The sequence below is a fragment of the Suricata suricatta genome, chromosome 7 (assembly GCF_006229205.1).
Source record: "Suricata suricatta isolate VVHF042 chromosome 7, meerkat_22Aug2017_6uvM2_HiC, whole genome shotgun sequence".
Classification (NCBI taxonomy): domain Eukaryota; kingdom Metazoa; phylum Chordata; class Mammalia; order Carnivora; family Herpestidae; genus Suricata; species Suricata suricatta.
The window spans coordinates 92,056,954-92,068,972 of NC_043706.1; the positions used below are offsets into that span (position 1 = coordinate 92,056,954).

Consider the following 12,019-nt stretch of genomic DNA (forward strand, 5'->3'; position numbering starts at 1 on the left):
AATGAACCAAACAGCTGATTCCACCCAGGGCTTGAGTGTCACCTGTGGTTTCTGCTCCTTCAAAGGAGAGGGGATTAACTGCCATTTAGACACAGGAATGCAGCACTTTGATTATTTCGGTGTCTGTTTTCACAGGCATTGAAGCTGAACCCTGCAGCCAGCCGCTGAGACCTGACTGGACCTCTCCTCTCACTGGAGAGCGAGTAGCTTGGCTGATACCCGACACCACAGAGGTGCGCCCCCCGCCTCCCACCAGACACCACTACAATTAAACCCCATCTTGTTGCTTACTGGGTGTGTGGCCTTGGTTAACCACAAACCCGCCTGAATGCCCCACTGGCAGGCCAGCTTCTTATCCCGCCCCTAACAGATACAATTAGAAGGGTTACTTAAAATGTTAAGATGTTACCTTCCTAAACCCCTGGCTGTAACCCAAAGAGACATGAGGCAAGATGGCTGGCCCCAGCTACTTCACTCCTAGATGAAACTGAAGTTACCTGTTGTCCTTGGGGTGGTATGGCAGGGAGAATGGTGAGTGAAACTACAGCCTTCTTGGCATAAACTTAGGTTCTCTGAGCAGGTGGCAAAGGAAGAAAGCATTAGCTGTATTTAAAAGAGCAGTTAAAGTTCAGGGAGAAAAGGAAGTGTTGTTATTCTTAATTTTTCACACTCTCTCTGACCCCGGCCGCCATTCCACAAATAGCCCAGGGTACCATTTGCCGCCAGCAGAAGTATACGGATACCTCTGGAAAGCTATGAATGATTTACAAGCCGGGTCAATAATTAAGTTGCTGGGGAATGAGTTCAATCTGTAACCAGCCTTAACTCTTTGAATTTCAGAAAACATGCTCCTGTGGCCGGCAAGAGAATAACGGTTGGAAAGAAAACAAAATTCACCCAGATTTTAAATGCTGTCGGATAATAAAATGGGTCAATCTGTTATTTGGGAAAGGCTGATGAATAGTGTTTCCCGTCTTGGTCTGTGATGGTCTCCAGGACAGAGGAAATGTGGTTTGTTGGTTAAAGTCCCCAAACCCACACCTTCTCCCCCAGCTCTGTTCTGGGGACTGGGTGAGTCTGAGTGGTCCATTTCCCTGGACCTGTTGGAGCTCCCTCAAGGACCACCTCAACCGATCCAGATCGTTCCTAAGGGAAAATCATCCACACCTGTGTTCAGGGGAAGGCAGTTTGTTTTAGAGCACCCTCTTTGTGTCTGGTCTGCGGGGAGTGGGGCACAGCTCCAGTTGTGCTCTCCAGCTAGGGGGTCAAGGCTAATACCCCTGAAAGAGTCGGCATGTGCATGTGCATCAGCCTAGGGTAGAGAAGTTCAGAGAAGGAAGTCAGCCAGGCTTGGGAAGTCCTCCCAGGTGGTGCCAGGCTGGACCAGCCCTCAAATGATTCGAGGGACAGGGGACAGGACACGTCAGACACAGACACTAGCTGCTTTCACAGAACTAGTCAGCCACAAATCTATGCTGAGGCCTGCCTTCCATGAGCCAGACACAGGGCTAGATGCTGGGCATACACAAGTGAGAGGGAAGGAGGGTGCTTATTATGGGCTGAGGCATGTCCCCCCACATTCATATGGTGAAGCCCAACCCCTCGTACCTCAGAACGTGACTGTATTTGGAGATAGAGCCTTTAAAGAGGTGAGTACATTAAAAGGAGGCATTAAGGTGGGTTGTAGGCAACCTGAGTGGTGCCCTTACAAGAAGAGGACATTTGGACAAGACGACACCAGGCAGGCACATACACAGAGGCATGACCACGTGAGGACCCAGCAAGAAGGTGGCCATCTGGCAGGCAAGGAGGGAGGCCTCATGGGAAGCTGAACCTGCTGACACCTCGATCTTGGGCCTTTAGCCTCCAGAACCGCGAGAACATGTCCGTTGTTTAAGCCACCTGGTCTGTGGTATGTGGTTACAGCGGCCCTAGCACGCTAATGCAGTACCCCCCGCCCTCACAGGGCGTGAGTGTGTTGAGGAAGACAGACAACAAACAACTAGGTAATTGAGACATTAGTGACAAGTGTGCCAGGAACCAGGAAAGAGAAGGAGAAGGTGACTGAGGAGCTTTGGAAGAAGAAAGCTGGGCAGAAAGGGCAACTGCTGAGGTGTCTGGGTGGCTCAGTCGATAAAGCATCTGGCTTTGGCTCTGGTTATGATCTCATGGTTCGTGAGTTCGAGCCCGGTGTGGGGCTCTGTGCTGACAGCTCGACACCTGGAGCCTGCTTTGAATTCTGTATCTCTCTCTCTCTCTCTCTCTCTCTGCCCCTCCCCCTCTTCTGCTCATGCTCTGTCTCTCTGTCTTAAAAATAAATACACATTGTAAAAAATTTCTAAAAAGAAAATGAAAGGGCAACCACTGGGTCCTGAGGCCCAGCCTCAGACAGCAGAGAGCAAGGGGAGACAGGCCTGAGCCGCCTTGGGGTGGTGGGAAATGTGGCTGATGAACCAGGGAACACCAGATTGCACAGTCCCTGAAATGTGCCGCGGTATTCAAGCTCCATCTCCAAGGCAATGTGGAGCCGTTTTTGATTTCAAAGTGGAGGAACAACACAAGGAGAACCGTAGTTTAGGGAGACTTTCCTTGCAAGCATGTGCTGAGGAGCCGCAGGGCCCAAGGCACAGGAGAGGGGGTGCGGGGAGGGGGGCTGAGCCAAGGCAGTTGCAGGCAGCACGAGTGGTGGGGAGAGGCTATGCACGGAAAGCATTTGAAAAGTGACAGATGTCCGTGATTGACAGGAAACTCTTTTTTAACTATTTCGTCCCTATCATGGTCTATCGGTGATGCTACGGACCTACAGGAAGACCCTTCGTAGACCTGTCTCCAGGATCCAGTGGTTGCCATGGCACCAAGTTTTGTGTGAGAGGCATAAAGACCGAACGGGGAGTTCATTCCATGCCATCCTTCTCCATCTCCACGCGGAGCTTCTCGAATCTATGCAACGGGTAGCATCAGAATGGTGGCAGGAACAGATTTGATTGCAGCTTTGAGACTCAGTAAGAAAGTAATATTAAGCCAGTATCCATAAAGCCACGTTGCAGATTTCTCTCTGAGGGTCTTCCAACTTCTTGCTGCATTTTTAGCTGGGGTGGGCAGGGAGGGGATGTGGGTAAGGAAATTATAAAGTAACCAAACTCCCCATCCTGACCCTAAAGTAATGATCATGGCAGACTGACAGAAACAAGCCAGCAGTTGCTGAGACCCGCCAAGAAGGAAATGTAAATATGAGAAACACCAAGGCTAAAATTCTGGATGGCCTGATAGCAGCCGAAGTCCGCTGGCTTGCAGAAACAACCAGAGAGAGACCCTGGATTATCAAGTGCTGGATGAAGTTTATCCCTGGCATTAAGGAGAAGGGCGCTGAGCCCATGGTCAGGAAATCATGGTTCCATGAGCTCAGTCTCACAACTACACAGCAGCCAAGGCCAGAGCTCACTATAAGGAGGGACAGGAGAATGTCAGCCTGCATCAGGCAGCTGTCAGCAGCCCCTGGTTAACTTGGAGATCAAATCAGAGGCACTGCTCTCTGAAAAACTCACATTTGAAGTACTAGGTAAAAGCTGATATAAGCACATGTAGAAATAAAACACAAGGCAAGAGAGTCCAGCAAAAATTTTGGCATGGCAGCTGACTCGATATATTCTTGGGACACTGGAAGGGGGGAGGCAGAGTAGGGGTGAGTATTTTTAAAGAGACCATTATAGTAAACTGTTCTGTGTAACGTTGTCAGAGCTCATTATTTTATTTTTATTATTATTAGAATCTGTTTGAAAACCATATGGTTTCAAGATGCTCCATTTTGCCCTGGCCAGAAGGGCTGGTACGTTTTATCTGTAATCCATGCGGTCCACCGTAAGGACACCCCCCAAGAGCCTGATGCAGTGGGAAACTCTCAGACCCCAACTCATACCTACTAACCCAGAATGAACAGGATTCCTGGAAGTTTGCCTGCACACAAAAGTTTAAAACGCACAGCGTTAGGGCAAGTTGGGCAAAAAGAAAACCTGGGAAGATTTGGATAGCAAAGCATGGGTTTGCTTTAAACAAGGAGTAATATTGTAGCCAGCTCAGTGCCCTCTTGTGCTCACGGGGCAAGAAAGCAAGCAGCAGCCCCTGGGCCACACCAAGACAGTGCAGGCAGTGATGGAGAGGCAGGGGGCAGGGCCTGACTTCAGCTTCATCCCTGAAAAGACAGTACACGTGACTCTTCTTCCACTTGTGGTCACATTTTCCAGTTTTGTCAATAGAAGGCCAAGGCCCATAGGAATATAGATGATGCAAAGAAAGCCTACGCAATGTAAAAACAAAAACAAAAAACTATTCATCCAATTAACACAGGGTAACGATCCTCTTCTAAAAGTTGTTCTTGTGGCACCTGGGTGGCTCAGTCAGCAAAAAATCCGACTTTGGTTCAGGTCATGATCTCACAGTTCAGGAGTCTGAGCCCCGCATCGTCTCTCTGCTTCTGATTGGAGCCTGCTTCAGATCTTGTCTCCTGCTCTCTCTGCCCCTCCCCAGCTTGTGCTCTGTGTCTCAAAAATAAATAAATGTTAAAAGAAAATTAAAAATTGTTGTTGGTAGCATAGGCCACATAAGTAATTTTCCTTTTGCTTACTTTTCCAAAGAGACTGCACCACGAGCATCCAAGATCATTATTCTGCTTTTAGTTCTGGTTGAGCAGCCACTGTTCATGGTACCCATGACTTCCGCCTGTAAGATCAGGGCCATGTACTGAACCAAGAAAGGGTTCTTGTCCATTCAAAGGTCTGCTTAGGGGGACGCCTGGGTGGCTCAGTTAACTGAACTTCCAACTCCTGGTTTTAGCTCAGGTCATGATCTGGTGATTCATGAGTTCAAGCACACATTAGGTTCTGTGCTGACAGTGTGGAGCCTGTTTGGGATTCTCTGTCTCCCTCGCTCTCTCTCCCCCTCCCTGCTTGCACACTCTCTCTCTCAAAATAAAAACACGTAATGGGGCGCCTGGGTGGCTCAGTCAGTAGGGTGTACAACTTCAGCTCAGGTCATAACCTCATGGTTTGTGGGTTCGAGCCCCATATCGGGCTCTGTGCTGACAGCTAGCTCAGAGCCTGGAGCCTGTCTTTGGATTCTGTGTCTCCCTCTCTCTCTGACCCTCCCCTGCTCACGCTCGCTCCCTCTCTCTCTCTCTCTCTCTCTCTCTCTCTCTCAAAAATAAATAAAACATTAAAAAAAATAAAAATAAAAACACTTTTAAAAAAAGGTTTAAAAAAGAAAAGTCTGCTTAAACCCTGGCTCTTCTTGTTACTGAGTGTCCCCGGGCAAGTCCCTTATTCCCTGGTGTGGAGACACTAAACTATAAAAGGCTGACTGTTGGTTATCATTGATTCCTCACTATTGAGAGGAAGTGAAGCAGCAGAGCCGAGCCTGGCCTAATAATAGCACCACTATCACCTCAACGTTACAGGCAGCAGCTGATGCCCCGAAGGGGTGCTCTCCCTCCCACTTCTGGTCACTCTGCCCCGTAACGGACGCCCCTGCACCTGAACATGGAGCTACAAGTGAGGCAGATTTACAAAGGGTGCTCATCGATGATTTATGCGAGGAGGGTACTCAATGTTCACAGAACGTATCTTACTACGCTTTGACTGTAGAAGTCATTACTGATATTTTAAGTTACAACCTGTTCGATCTTCTCCCCTCTGCTTCTGAAGCATTTGATTTTTTTTGCTCCTGAAATATCTGACTCTCCACGTCAACAAGAAAAATTCCAAAGTGAGATGGTAAAACAAACAACCCATTGACTCTCCAACCATAAAATACTGAACCTTTTCCCTCTCTCATCCCAGCCCCTATCTCCCTGCTTTTTTTTTTTTTTTTTTTTTTTTTTTTAGTGCAAATGAAACTGACCTTGGAGCTCTCTCCCGGGCTAGAGAATAAGGATACCTTTAGCTTGAGTGAAACAGAGAAGGTTGAAACTGAAAGACTGAATAGATTTGAATTAAAACAACTTTCTCTCAAACAAAAGCATTTAAGAGAGTTCAGCAAAGGTTAGGCATGCTGAGAATGCTGTATTTCTTGGTATCTTCTGATTAGCTTTTAAGATCATTAGTGGAGATCAGAGTATTGCTTGAGCAGCGACCACATTCCTGGAGAGAAACAGGAAGGAGATTGCCGACAGTCCTCAGCAGTAACCCTACTGGTTCATGGGCTTCTTTTGTTTCTGGAAGCTCTCTCTGTGGCTTCAGTGACATCTGGGTGACCCTAAGGGCAAGACTTTGATGTATGGTTTAGGTGGCACTCTCTGGCACTTTGCATATATTACCCTTAACTATGCGTCACACACATTTCTTGGGAGAGAAACTCCTACGCCGTTCAGGAAGCAGGAAATTGCTGCACATACACATGTAGTCCTCATAACAACCCAGCACGTCACCTACTATTATTATTCCCATTTTGCAAATGAGGAAACTGAGGTTTAGACCGATTTAACAAGCTTCCTACGGTCATTCATGTTGGAACTGGAATTAAACCCAAATCTGTCTGACTCCAGAGCCTGAGTTATAACAATAGCATTTCTGCTTTATCTCAATTCCTTATTTTAGATCTTCATTTCCACGATTGCCAGATAGCAGGGGGAAGCAAAAATCATCACAACAAAAATGTCATCTGTGTTCTTAATAACCGCTAGACTTCCTTTTTGCCATGTGGCTGGCCAAGCAGCCAAAGCAGGTAATACTAGAATAAATGGTCAGCTAACTCCAGTTTCTGTCTTTTCTCAGAGTTCGTGAACTACTTCTGGGTAATGATCATAATTTTCCTTTTCCTTTTTTTTTAATCTCCTTCCAACAATGCCACATTGTAAGAAAGAAAAATTGGCAATTGCTGTGTATTTAGTATGGGTAATGTCAGCACACAGACTGCCACTCAGTCCCTCCCACACATCACCAAACATGTTAATCAGTAGTACTACTTTTCTTTAGAAAGGCCACAAAGAGTCTCAGGATCCTTCTCAACACAAGGCTTCAGACAAGCACTAGCAGTCAATTGGAGTGGCTACACTGGGGATACCTATTTGCTCTTTCTTGTCCAAGTATGTGGCTGGATACTTTCCCATGAAGCCTGTTAGATGAGCATCTACTACCCAAGTTTCAGTTATGAAGTTGCACACAGAAAGCAAAAGTTATCATAACACAAAATGTCCACTAAAAGTACTGACCACTCTTCTATTTTATACCTCCTCAGCCATCCCTCTCCTTTTTACACTAGCCAGTTCCCCCCAACGTAAGAATGTTCTTTGCAGACTATTTTGCAAGTCATACATGCAAAAATGAAAAGAGATAGCAAATGTTGGGGGAAACGAACTTTCTGTGAAGTGGGTGAAAGTGTTATTGGCAAGCTACTCAAATCAGACACATGAAGCCATATTAACAAATGAGAATCTGGAAAAGCTACACCAACTAACAACTGAAGACAGTCTGAGAGTGAAGAAAGTCTGAGGGTGATGACAGGAGAGGGGCTTCAAAAGAGATCATTTAAATATCAAAGGACTGAGCTGAAACTCTTGGGGAAACTGATAACAGCTTGGAATATTTTTGCAAAAACAAAACACAAAAACAACCCAAACTCGTTTATGCGTATACTATGAAAACCAAACATAAAGTGAAGGATTGTGGCATACCCCTGCACAAGTCTGTCAGAAAACAATTATGCCGGGGTACCTGGATGGCTCAATCACTGAAGCATCTGACTTCGGCTCCAGTCATGATCTCACATGGCTTGTGAGTTTGAGCCCTGCATAGGTCCGTGCTGACAGCTTAGAGTCTGGAGCCTGCTTCAAATTCTGTGTCCCTCTCTCACTGTGCCCCTCTCCCACTCCTGCTCTGTCTCTGTCTCTCTCTCTCTCTCTCTCAGGAATAAACATTTTTAAAAATTTAAAAGATTTATTTTTTAAAAAAGAAAACAATTGTGCCAAGAAAAAGAATCAGCACCCCAATAGTCTAACTTGAATTCCTGATGACTTTTTTTGCAGGTAATTCTATGCAAAATGAATCAGACTGAATCTTACCACTCATATTAAATTTGGAATCTAATATGGAGTTTGGAATTCACTTGGGGAATTTTGTTGTTGTTGTTTTGTTTAAGGAGAAAAAACTCTTAGTCTAAACTTGTTTACAGATGAACCAAAGGTCACAGAGAATCAAGGATGTGAAGTCACAAAACAACCAAGATGTGGTCCCAAGGACCCTGAGGATTTCACTTTTTCAGTCCCTGACCTGAACCAAAATTCCTCAGTTCCCCAGACAGGATAATGGTAGTAATGAGGCTGGTCTGATTTGTTTTGTCTAGAATTATCTGCAAATAAAACTTCATCAAGAATTCAAAGAAAGGCACACATCCAATCTCCTGCCCCATCACATTTTTTTACCTGTACTATCTCCCAAGAGATAAAGTGTTTCTGGATGGTTCTTTCCAAAACTGAGTAGGGCAAAGAAGCAAAACTCACATGTAGCTTTCTAGGCGAAGGTTTCTGGACAGTCTGAATGGTTAAGACCATGGGCACTGAGTCAGACAGAATAGAATGCGGCTCCATGACATAAGAAAGAGCTGTGTGATCATGGGAGTGAGTAAACCTCTCTAAGATCATCTGATGTATAAAGTAGAGGTAATAATAGCCACCTCATGGTGTGATTGCAAGGTTGAAGTCAGCAAATGTTCGCAAAGTACCCAGAGTGAGGTTCCTATCCCAACTACTCTATGGTCTCATTCCTCCAAGTCTTGCTGGAGGCCATTAGGGGCACCTCCTCCTCCCGACTCTACTGCTGCCAACTTGAGGCAGAAACTGCAATGCTGAAGTCAGATAAGAAGTGAGCAACTGAAAGAACATGGCTGAGCTTCCCCTGTCCCCACCACCTAAGAGACATTGTGACAGGCTGTGGCTGAGTCCTTCTGTCAACCGAGCAGGATATTTTTCCTAAGCTCAGCTATTGTCTAGGCTGTAAAGCAGAGAGGGAGGGAGGCCAATCTCAAGAGACTCTTAAATAAGAGAACAAACTGAGGGTTGATAGGGGCGAGGGTGGAGAGAGGGGAAAACAGGTGATGAGCATTGAGGAGGGCACTTGTTGGGATGAGCACTGGGTATTGTATGTAAGCAATGAATCACAGGAATCTACCCCAAAACCAAGAACACACTGTATACACTGTATATTAGCCAACTTGACAATAAGTTATACTTAAAAAAAAAAAAAAAGAATCTCTCCCAAGTCTTAGACTCCAAATCTCATTTCTACATAGGCTCTGCTCTAGAGCCAAACCCCACAAATTTTGTTAGCATCATCTTGAAAAGAAAGCCAGGGCTGGGCTCCCAGGCCAGGTGGTCACATGCCTGCCTCTAAGGCCAAGAAATAATGTGTCTGGGTGATGCCACATTCCAAAGCTACTGGACATAGTCACACACAAGCCCTGCAGCTGAAGGAGGAAGCAGGCGAGGGGTGGGGGCCAAGAGTGTCCATTGTTCTTTGTCATCAGCCCAGGGGAAAGGGAGACACCAGGAAATAGTATTTCACTGGGACACCAGCCTAGTCCTGGGGTCAAGAGCCCTGGTCAGTGTGCTTGGTTTTTTTACCGTCTCTCAGTGTCTGTTTCATTCACTGTAACAGTGCTTCTCAAAGTGTGGGCCAGGGACCCCTACGGATGGGGTTTGTGAAGTCAGAGCTACCTTCATTAGAATACTAAGAAGTTATCTATTCTTTTCACTCCTAACCTCTCAACTAGTGTACGGTGAAATTTTTCAGGCTACACAATTCCTTAATGTCATCAGTGCTCTGATGATGAGTGTTTATTTTCTTATGTTTTCAAACTTTCTCAGCTTCAGTTTTTAATATGGTGAATGTCAATGAAAACTCATTGGGATCAGCAATAATTTTTAAGAGCATGACATGCAGATCTCAGGTACAAAGGAGTACACGATGAAAAGCAGGTCTCCCCTTTCCATTCCCCAGACCCCACGGTCTTCTCCCCAGAACCAGGCATGTCATCCCCTTCCTGTGATTTCTTCCCCAGGTGCTCAAAGCACATATGAACATGCATGTGTCTCTGTGATCACCACACTAAACAGCATGATGCTGGACACCTGCTCTCATCTCTGGGGCAACGGCTTCCCATCAGTGCAGGTCCATACCATCAGCTACTCAACCCGGCCCTTGCTGAAGGACACCTGGGTGGTCCCTTCCATCTTTTACAACTTACAATGTCGAATGACTGTGCCTCTACACATGTCCTCTCACCTTTGGGACATATATATCTACATCCTGCACAGCGTTGCATCATGGGAAGATAATCATTGATGTAGCCAACTCGCTGCTACAGTTTAATTGGACTAGTGTTTTATCTGATTTATCAAAATCATTTAGGTGATTTTGTGTAACAAACAGTGTTCTAATGAGCATCCCTTTACATAAATCTCTTTGCATCATTTTTTACAAAGAAATTGCCAGGTCGAAATGTATTTGAATTTAAATTTTTCATTGAAATCTCTGAAGTGACACCATATCCATAGTGAGTATCTTGGGACTCTGTTATGAAACATTAGCTTTGCAGCTGAGAGAAATTGGTGGGGAAATCAGGTCCTGTCAAGATACCCGAAAACTTGAGCAAGCAGAACTCCTGAATTTACTATGCTTCTCTCTATACTCTGGTTTCTCTTCAGATCGCATAAATCTTTTGCCTTTTACTATGCTTCTCTCACCACACATATTTTTTCACCAGAACAGAGTATGTGGGTATGTTCCACATTCCAGCTTATTATCTTCTGAGTTACCGGGAAAAAGAAACCTTTATTAGGGCTCTGTATTTCCCCTCCACTCATTACATCTCCTGCTTGGAGAGGAATCTAATGAAATACCTCCCCCTTTGGCTCATGGGTTTTTAATACATTTCCATTTGAGAAAATCTTAGGGTAAATAAGGCAAGAGTTAAAGTGTGTTGGTGGAGACAGATAAAATACCAGACCAAGTAAACTGTAGGAAGAAAGCAGGAGATATGAAAAATTAATTAAGATTTGTGAAACATGGAAAAAAACCGAGTACATCGATGGATGAATGGATAAAGATGTGAGCTATATTTGCAATGGAATACTACTCAGCCATAAAAAAAGAATAAAATCGTGCCATTCAACAACACAGATGGGCCTTGAGGGTGTAATGATAAGTGAATTTAGGCAGAGAAAGACAAATACTATATAATTTCACTTACTTGTGTAATCTAAAGAACAAAACAAGCAAATAAAACAAAATTCATTGATACAGAGATCAAATTGGTAGTTACTAGAGGTGGGGGTTGGGGGTGTGCAAAATGGGTGAAGGGGATCAAGAGGAAAGACTTCCAGTTGTAAAGTAACTCATGGGGATGTAACATACAGCCTGATGATTATAGCAAATAATATTGTGTTGCAAAATTGAAAGTTGCTACAAAAGTAAATCTTAAAAGTTCTTATTACAAGAAAAAATCTTTTTCTTGATTCCCTATGGTGATATATAAGACCTTGATTTATTTTGGTGAACATTTCACATTGTGTACAAATTTTGAATCATTATATTGTACACCTAAACTAATATATGTCAGTTATACTTCAATAAAAAATGATCTAAGGGAAAAAAATAAAATAAAATAAAATTTTCATCAATATTGTCAATTTTCCCTCCAAAGAAGTCACACCAACCTACATGACTTCTAGCTGTATCTGAGCACCTCTTTTCCTGCTGCCTAAAAATAAATTTCTGGGGTGCCTGGGTGGTCAGTTGCTCAAGTGTCTGACTTTGGCTCAGGTCATGATCTCATTGTTCCTGAGTTTGAGCCCCGTGTTGAGCCCTGTGCTGACAGCTCAGAACCTGGAGCCTGTTTCAGAATCTGTGTCTCCCTCTCTCTCTGCCTCTCCCCCACTCACACACTGTCTCTTTCAAAAATAAACATTAAGAAAAAAATTTTTTTAATGTTTTTAATGTTTTATTTATGACTTTTGAGAGCAAGAGAGACAGAG

At 44.6% G+C, this 12,019-nt stretch overlaps 1 long non-coding RNA gene across 1 annotated transcript; it reads left to right on the forward strand.

The window, feature by feature from the left end:
• Positions 1–433: 433 nt before the first annotated feature.
• On the forward strand, positions 434–961 carry LOC115296700. The gene is made up of 2 exons (XR_003911009.1): positions 434–531; positions 841–961. It is a non-coding gene; the product is annotated as an uncharacterized LOC115296700 (long non-coding RNA).
• Positions 962–12,019: the final 11,058 nt, after the last annotated feature.